This window comes from Bradysia coprophila (assembly GCF_014529535.1).
Source record: "Bradysia coprophila strain Holo2 chromosome X unlocalized genomic scaffold, BU_Bcop_v1 contig_20, whole genome shotgun sequence".
NCBI classification, from domain to species: domain Eukaryota; kingdom Metazoa; phylum Arthropoda; class Insecta; order Diptera; family Sciaridae; genus Bradysia; species Bradysia coprophila.
The window spans coordinates 2,476,801-2,486,434 of record NW_023503307.1 but is presented as its reverse complement, the minus strand read 5'-3'; the positions used below and the strand labels follow the sequence as shown (position 1 = coordinate 2,486,434).

The 9,634-nt window shown below is 34.2% G+C and overlaps 2 long non-coding RNA genes across 2 annotated transcripts; both read left to right on the top strand.

Moving 5' to 3' along the window:
• The first annotated feature begins 532 nt into the window (after positions 1 to 532).
• On the top strand, positions 533 to 1,501 carry LOC119068896. The gene is made up of 3 exons (XR_005086238.1): positions 533 to 835; positions 1,145 to 1,261; positions 1,387 to 1,501. It is a non-coding gene; the product is annotated as an uncharacterized LOC119068896 (long non-coding RNA).
• Positions 1,502 to 5,609: 4,108 nt separating this feature from the next.
• On the top strand, positions 5,610 to 6,085 carry LOC119068899. Its single transcript, XR_005086241.1, has 2 exons — positions 5,610 to 5,773; positions 5,992 to 6,085. It is a non-coding gene; the product is annotated as an uncharacterized LOC119068899 (long non-coding RNA).
• Positions 6,086 to 9,634: the final 3,549 nt, after the last annotated feature.

The window sequence follows — 9,634 nt, the reverse complement described above, 5'->3', positions numbered from 1 at the left end:
TTTGGTCACCTCTCACTAGCCACTCAAACTTAGACGAATTTTTTTGAAAGTGGTTTTGGCATCTAGGGACCAGTACCTATCTAGGCACATATCAAAAAATCCACTAGAAAATGCGTCCGATTTCGGCAGGCTGTTTTTCAAAAGAATCCCTCAAGGGGAAACCACTAGTCATAATGTGTCCCAACAATTCGAGAAAATTATTTTACTTTACTAGTGAGGTAATGTGGCTTTTTCCTCACTAGTAAAAACCTTTTCCCTCGCTCGTAAAGTAAAACGTTATACTTGTGAAATAATTTGATATATCGTATCACGATGAGTAAAAGTACCTCGGGCTGAAGCCCTCTGATACTTCTACTCATCTCGATATGAGATATCAAATTACATCACTGGTATAGTAATGTACTATTTTTGTTTGTTTTGAGGCAGCTAAGCAATTTCAATTTTTGTTCTAGAGCTGTTTCAACAATTCAACTAAATTCAACTAGTGGTTTACCCCCCTTTTTATCTTTTTCATTCATTTGGTTCAATGAATGATGTCAGTGTGTGGAAAGCAGTTGCGTGTGCGCCAACAAAAACATGTCAGCGTGAAGTGTAGTTGTTTTCGAAGATTTTTTCGAAAAGTGCAACAACAAATACTGTAATCTACGGTCACCGCTTTTTTCATAAAAAAAAAAAAAAAAAAAAAAAACAAAACAAAACAAAAACATTTATCGAGCTGTGCTCTCTATATATTCTCGAATTTGTACACTCATTGTACGTTCATTAACATTGACTTGATTTTTCTTCGATTTATCAACGAACACTTTTTTCCTTTGTTGTAGAACACAAATTGAATGTATGTCTACCCTCCTTGTTGATTTCGTAGTACCACGCCAGAGTAAGTAAACCAGGCAGGAGCGCTTAATGTGACTAGGGACCTGTATTATCTAGTAGCCTTTGTGTTTTGTGAATTAAATTATTTTTAAAATCATTCGATTTATGTTAGTCTTCACTTGAGTTCATTATCATACGGTGTATTAGGTCCCTTATTTGATGTTGCAAAATTGAACCGCCATTGTCTGGTTTATTTTACTCTGCCGTGGTAGTACGCACAGAATTTGGTCTATAAGTGGTCGAAAACTCCTTTGAGTTCTTATTATTTCAGCTCATCGAAGGGGCGGAAAAGGAGTGCGCCGAGCGAATTTGACGAGGAAGGTCCAGCAGTCGATGCAAAGAGGCAGAAGTTGGACTCTTCCGATAGTGTGTCGTCCAGTGAAAACGAGTGAGCGTCTCATTTTATTTCTATTTTTGTCGTTAGTTTGCCTAGTATAAGGTGTTTCGATGTTGACTTGTCTTTAAAGTAAAAAATTTCGTTAAAATTTTTCTGTTTTTGTTTGTCTATCTTAGTTTGGCTCCGATCATGGTTCCCCACGAGTCGTACGAAGCGTAAGTGAACGTATTTTTTTTGTTTAATTTAATTGGAAATGACTGAAAAATCGACACTCTGAAATTATTGAGAAATGTCGGAATGCAAACATCTAGGAATTGCAAACCGAACTCGGATTCAAAAACCGCGGTTTCGGTTTTTCTTTTTTTTTCACCGAAAACCGCGGTTAACCGGTTAACCAAGGTTTTTTCAACCTTAAGATACAAAAACTTTTTTTTCTCTAAATTTAACAGTTTTAATACTTTTTTCGCGTTTATGACGCGGTATTTCATTCAATGAAATGAAATGAATTTGTTTACCATCTGTTTGGAGAGGGAATTTGGGTTTATCTTTGCATCGACACATAAAATATCTTACGTTTCTGCAGGAAAACTGGTTTATCCTCTTGGAGGATTGCATCTCTTGCCTTCGGCACAGGATACAACCCTCCTCCTCGAAGATAAACCAATTTTCCCGCAGATATGTTACTTGACATTCTTTTTTTTGTATATTTTATCTTTTGAAAATAAGATCTTAAAAACGCTAATGCGTCTATTTTCGTATCCCTTAATCTAGAACCTACTTTTGTACATAAATGTCCAGCATTCGAAAATGTTCTCTCAGCGTCAACACTGTCAACACATAAGTAAATGCTGATAAACAGTTAAGTAGGGTATAAATTAAGATTAGCTCACCTAGTTTGTGTATATTACGTAGGTGGAAGCACGGGGTTTCAGGGGGTTTCGAACATTTAGTTTTTTCATGTTGCAGATATTGCAGTGTCAAATTCTGTCCAAGATGTGACATATTTGCAAGGTATTGGCCTTTTTCACAAAGTATAATCAGCGTAACCTTCGTAAAAAGAATCTTGAATCTGACAAGAGCACGTGTGCCAACGTGTAAAAAACAAATGTTCAAAACCCCCTGCTGAACCCAAGGCTGTATACTTTGGGGAGGTCACGCAGATACAGATACGCGGGTTACACATCACAGTTGATGATAAAATGGCCGATTTCATACAAAAATTCACCTACTCTGATGATTCTCGTCGTCTTGATGATGTGGTGAATTTTTTGTATATGTAAAGTCATCAGAAGTGGTGTGTTCCCGCGTATCTAATAAAATGGCGGTCTGCGTGACCTCCCCAAAGTATACAGCCTTGGCTGAACCGTGGCGATCCTCTTGTCAAACGGACAGTACATAAACAAATTCCATCATTTATAGCGTTTTGATGAAATTATTTTGTTTTTTAAGGCCTGCGGGTAGGTTCGATGCAGAATGGTCCACCGATCACGAAAATACCAAACAAGAATAGACCGGCTATAAGCCTAGTGAGGTCTTTTTTCTTTCTCTAAATTTTCTCAATTTTCTCAATTCTGGATCTACCAACTACCAAATACGTGTTTTATAAATAGGCAAGCAGGAAGAATAGTTTCATCAGTCGATATCCAGCTGTTGAACAGCAAACATCTCCACCAACTTTCTATCAGTTTCGTAGTCAACTATCAGTTTGGTAGTCAACTATCAGTTTGGTAGTCAACTACCAGTTTGGTAGTCAACTACTAAATTATCGAATTATAAATAGGCAAGCAACCTAAATAATTTCATCAGTCGGTGTGCAGCTCTCAAACAGTTAACATCTCTACCACCTCTGTATCAGCTTAGTAGTCAACTACTAGTTTGGTAGTCAACTACCAAAAATTCAAGCTTTAAATATTCAAGCAGGCAGAATAATCTCGTGAGTCAGTGCGCAGTTCTCGAATAGTAAACATCTCTGCCGAAAATTACGTTTGGTAGTCAATTATAATATTGGTAGTTAGCTACCAACTACCAAATTTTCGAATTGCAATGCCAACTATGAGCGATTGGTTATCAGATAACAAATAATTATTATTTGCCTGGTGTTGATTTGCTCATAGTAGCATTGCAATTTTGAATCAAGGCTGTTATCGTCTCATTTTTGAATTGTGACACAGACACATGGACGGACAGACAGACAGACGGACAGATGAAGTGTCCACAATAGGGTTTTTTTCTAAAAGAAAAAAGACCTAAAAAAATTTTTTTTTACGTTCGAAGCTCCCATGCGCACCTCTGAAAACCCAACTTTTTGGACCCAAAGTCATAGTGAGATCAGTTCTGGCGACTGTGTGGGAAACAAATTGTTAAGTGTATATAATAATTACTCGTAGAGACCATGGCTTCAATTTGGCACACTTAAAATTTAAAAAAATTGAATCACCTATGAAAAATTACACTAAAAATTACTTTTTGAGAATTTTTCTGGATTTAAAGCTTTCTGAAATCTGTGACCGGCAATAAAATTACTGCTGTCACTGCGCTTATATTCAGGTGAACCAACTTCATATGGTGATATTTGTTCTGTAATGACAGATGTAAAGTTGGTTTACATGAAAATAAGCTGCAGAGAATGAAGTGCTATGAAAAAAATGTGGCGCCTATACCGGCCAACCCACTTGTCCCATAGACTGGAAATACTTCAGTAAAAAATTTCAGAGAAATTAACAATATTGTGACCAATTCCCATATTTATATAATTTTGACGTTTAAAACGTCACTTTGACAGTTGAAATACACTGACGTTTGATCCAGACAAACTCAAACGTTAGTTGATGGAATTTTGGTCAACAATTTTGAAGACGCACAACTTCTAAATCAGAAAGTGTAACGGTTGTCGCTTTTCTACATCTGAAGGATGCTGTTAAAGATCTATTTGTTAGCCAATTTGTTGAAAATTTTGTTCAGTTTATGTACCCTTTCTAATGTTTGGTCTTTAGGTAACCCGTAAACTTTTAATTTAAAAAAATCGTGGAAATCCCGTTATATATACTTGAGTTTTCAGCAAACATTCTTTTTTATTGTAAATTTTAGTGAAAACTTAGAAAATCGGATAATTTTAGGCTGGACCTAAATTGAACTCATCGTAAGCTTTTATTTTTCCTTTGTTTCTATTGTTCTATTCGTTCACATGTGTTCCATGTGCTCGCGTGTGGAAATTCACGCTATCCGCGGTATCCTGGATACCGGGAAGTTTTCAGAAAAATTCTTTAGATACCGGGAAATCGAAAAAATCGGGAAAAATATGTGGCGAAAGATCAAATTTATGAAACAAAACAAAACAAAACTTCCACACGCGCATGTGCTATGCGCTTGCCTTTTCGTTTCTTCAATAGCACGTGTAAGTGTGAGTTGTGAGTGAGACGAATTTACGCTATTCTTAAGAATATGTAGAACAATTTAGAACGTAGAAACAAACGACACTCATGAAAAGTTATGATGAGCTTAGTTTAATACAAGAAACTCTGCTCTTGATTTACTTGAGTAATTCTTGTTCGATTTTTTCAACTACTTGCGATCGAAAAAGTGACGATTGAAAATTCAATAGTGAGATCACTTTCTATTTCCATTAAATAAAGTGACACACCCACCCATTATTCTGAGCTTTCCATAGTATACTATAGAGACACATGGTCTTACTTTGGATTTATCCATGGCACGCATACACTACACCTACCTTCACACAAAATTTTTAATGCTTTCGGGCCAAAATCGTGGTCAATTTTGGAAATTTTCTCTCGATTTTTTCCCTCTGCATGAAATTTTTTTTTGAGTACTTGGTTTGGACTTGGTTTATTTATTTAAAGTAGTAATTCAGAGATTTTGAAGATGAATTTTTAAAGGTTTGCAAAGGTGGTTGTTGTTTTCCACATGTTTTGGACGTTCAACAATTTATGTGTCAAAAGTGTAACGAAACCAAAAATAAATTTTTGAGTTTGAAGACTGAAATTCGAAGGATTTCGACGATCGAAACGTTCAATTTTTGTGGATTGCAAAATGAGCCCGATACGAAATTCAAAATAGTCAACAGTCAAGTGACTTGACCCACCTACTAGATGGCACCTAGTATTTCAACTCAAATCATGAATGTGTTCAAAATATATCATTGCTACACTTCCTCGTTTCCAGTTTCATTGAGAATCATCTGTTTGGAAATACGAGTTATTTCTGAGTACCAAAAAAGAACACTTTGGTCCCTTACCAAAGTCGTTTTTATGTCTTTTGAGGAGATAAAATCAAGAAACAGAAATCAGTTTTCGGATTTCCAAAGTTTGTTTTTCTCATAGCAATGAAAATGGCCAATCTAACAATCTAGTGAACTGTCCGGTGTTTATGTTTTCCATGTTTTCCATTTGTATTACACTATTTTCATAAACCTTCCTAACGAAATCGGATATGTATAATACAGCGTCCAGCGAAGAAATATCGTCGGAGGATATGGTAGAATATGGGCGAGAAACCGACGAAGAAGACATCCCCGAGGACAAAGACGAAGCCGCCGATATCGATGTATGTGATTTGAAGCTATTTATACAGTAACTAGTTATGTGATGTGGAAAACACGGTTGAACTCGTCAAGCTTAGGACAAATAATGTGTTAATCTAAATCTAAACTTTGCAAATCGTCAAACTCTGAAATTCGTCATTCACTTTTTTTTTACAACTTTTCTTCATAATTAATTTCTACCACTGTTTGAATTAAATCGAATACCTTTTTTGCATTACAGGAAGAAGAAGAATAAAATGGACCGGATGAGTCGGAGTCGGAGCAAATTTTTCCAAATTTTTTTTCCAATTTTTTGTTGTAAATGTAAATTTTATTATTCAAACTTGTCACACACGGCTTTTCATCTTCTTATCGATCGAGGGATCTTGGTATTGAGGAATTGTATAACAAAACATACATATGTTGAAACGAATGAAGTAACAGATTTTCGTTGTTGAAAATATTTTGATTGAAAGAAGTAATAGATTCAATAAAGAAATTGTTGATTCAAATGAATTAGAATTAAATTTTAACGCACTCTCTGATATGATAAATTCACTCGGCTTTGTTTCGAACTTTGAGGGAATGTCAATATTTCAGTTTTTATTCGCTTAAAAATGTATGTTTGTAACGCGCTTCATTTGATTGAAAATGTATAGAAAATTGTTATCGAAACCATTAAATGTATGTTTGTAAATTAGATATGACTCGAATAAATCCCTACCGATTTTCTAAAAACTTTTCTTTTTTATTCAAAGAGGAATCGAGTTTTTTTGGTAAGTCCCTGCACATTAGATAAGACCTGGATAAATGGCAACCGATTTTTTATTTGTCAGTCGTCCGCGAGGCACATTATGAATCGAGTTAATGTTGGGAAAAATAAAATTCACGAAAGTTACTATACGACAAATTTAGAGGAACATCGCTGGTAAGTCTAACATAGTTTCATACCTTCTTGGAAAACTTTGGTTAATTACAAATTGAAAATGTAAAAATCGAAACACTCCTGAATCAGTGTTTGCAAATCTTTCACTTGGAATTGAAATACCATTCTATTATTGTAGCCTTCCAGTGTGGATAACAAAAGTCTTTCAGTCGAACGAAAATATTTTGTTTAAGTTTTCACCTTGCAAAGTATTTTATACGTTCGATAAAGTATAAACGAGTAAATTTTTGCAAATTACAATCAGTCGCTATGCTTGTAATTAAGGACACCATAGATCAGGGCCGTAGCTCACCCTGGGAAAAATCTGTTTCCCGACTTACTAATCACCCTAATCACTCATCACCATATACGCCATATACCAATAATCCCGAGGGGTGGATAAACTAAAAAAAACAAGGTTCGAAGCGATTGAAAACAAAAACAAAAACTTTTTAAAAACAAAAATAAACAGAAAAAACAATAAAAAACAGAAAAACAGAAAAAACTAAAATAAACAACAAAAAACAGTCAAAAAACTAGAAAACTAACAAAAAACAGAAGAAAAAATAGAAAAACAACATAAAAAACCAAAAAAACAACCAAGAGCCATCATTTTTTTTTTTTGATTAAGAGCCAATTCGCCAATTTCTCAGCCACTTGGAAAACAAGCTCGCTCCGATATTATTGAGTTATAGCTCAGTCGATTCGTCGTTCAATTCTAGCGAAAAAACAAGAAAACATTTCTTTAAAAAAACAAGGTTCGAACAAAATTTACGTTTATCCACCCCTCGAATAATCCTAAAAACATATGTCTTTTTCAAAATTTACGCCTGCGGCGCGCTTCAACTTTGACTTCTGTAACTCTCCAACCGTTCTAAAGTATATTACTATCTAAAGTGCGTTTAAGATTTCTACTCTTCGAAAATCGATGGATGAAAAATTGAATTGAAAAATATTTCAACGCAATCTAATGTGGGAATATCGAGAATACACCGAACACAACGCTGTCGTTGTACTTCGAAAAATTCTGGACATTGGGACGTATTTAATTTTAAGTTCACTTGCTTATAATTTAAATGCAACTTTGTAACAAGAAGTCACTGATTTCGAGTATACAACCTAATGATACTCAGAGGCGGATTAACCTATGTTCTATGAAAAAATGTGGCACTGGGCTTAGAACTATTTTTCGTGAATATATTTTAGTATTATTAATCACGCACGAAATGTGTAGCAATGAATTTCTCCTCTCAGGATGTTTCTTTATACCAAAGCTTAAGGTTCTTAAGGACATAAATTCAAAATTTTCGCCTGCGGCCCAAAGGAAAATTATAATTTACTAATTATCGGTTAGTTTTTCTCTAACTACAACATAATTTCATTCAATAAAAGCAGATTGTTCAGAAAAATGTTTCGCTTGCTCCACATGCGATTAATCTTTCCTCTTCGCATAGCATTCAGCTGCCAATTTGTTAATTGTGATTTTACATGTAAGTCATGTGTATCTTGGATAACCAGGTCTGACTGTACTATTACTGGCCTAATGAGAAACTACACCATTTCATACAAACGAAAGGGAAGTTATTATTGCTCTTAAAGAGAGCAATTTCCAGTGACTCGCTCAAACGTTTAGAGCTACGCAACATCACTATGTGAAAGTCAAGGGTCTTATGCCAGAAAATACCCTAAAATGTTAATAACCATACAGTGTATGAAAAATTATCAAAACTTTAATTGTTTGAAATAATTTTTTTTTTGTCACGACGATAACTTGAGTAATTCTTAATCGATTTGGATGATTTTTTTTTTAATCGACGAGGAATGAAATTCCTGAGGTTAAGTTCGAAGATGAGCCATGTCTGGATAAGGGTCTGGAAACTATTCCAGAAAAACATGATTTTATTGATAATTGTAATTGATAAAACAGTGCTGATAATTGCTATTGTGATAATGATAATTTAATGATAATTTAATGTGTTGTGGTGATATTATATAAAATGTTATTAAAAACGTAGAAGAATGGGATTTCTGAGGTTAAGTTCGAGGATTTGCAATGTATAAGGTTCTGGAAACTATTTCAGAAAAATAAGTATCTGATAATAATTGGTAATAATAATATTGTTCCCTTGACTGAAGTGAAGGGTCTTACGCCAGAAAATACCTTAAAATGTTGGTAACAGTTTACAGTACAGTGTATGAAAAATTATCAAAACCTTATTTGTTTGTAGCCATTTTTTTTTTGTCATCACGATAACTTGAGTAATATAATAAATAAATAAATAAACTTGAGTAATTCTTAACCGATTTTGATGATTTTTTTTAGAAGGTGGGCTATGTCGGGATATAAGGTTCTGGAAACTATTCCAGAAAACAGGATTTTACTCTGTTGATACTTGATAATACATGATATTATACCGCTGATAATTGATTTTGTGATAATTTATGATAATTTAATGTGTTGTGGCGATATTGTATGAAATGTCAAAAACGTAATTGTTTGTAACCATTTTTTTTGTCATGACGATAACTTGAGTAATAATTCTTAGCCGATTTTAATAAAATTTCTTTTAATCAACGAGGAATGGAATTCCAGAGATTAAGGTCGAAAGCTATTCCATTTACTATGTTGATAATTGATAATTATTGGTAATTGATCATGATTCCCTTCACTGAGAGAAGAAGATACGTCTGTTTTGAATGAAGTCGTTGTCGTTCCTGTTGTCAAAGTTCGGATTAACAGTTAATTGGAACAAACTTTTAGGACTGTCGTATGACTTTTAAGAAAACAAAATAATTTACCGCATTAACTTAAGTATGGTTGCCACTCAACAAAAAAGTACTCCTTGAGATAGCGAACTGTCAAGTAAACAAAGCAAAAATTCATTTTTTTTTCTTTCACACGGAGTATTTTTGTGGTAAATGGAGAAATAAAAATGGTTACTACAGTGGTATTATTGAT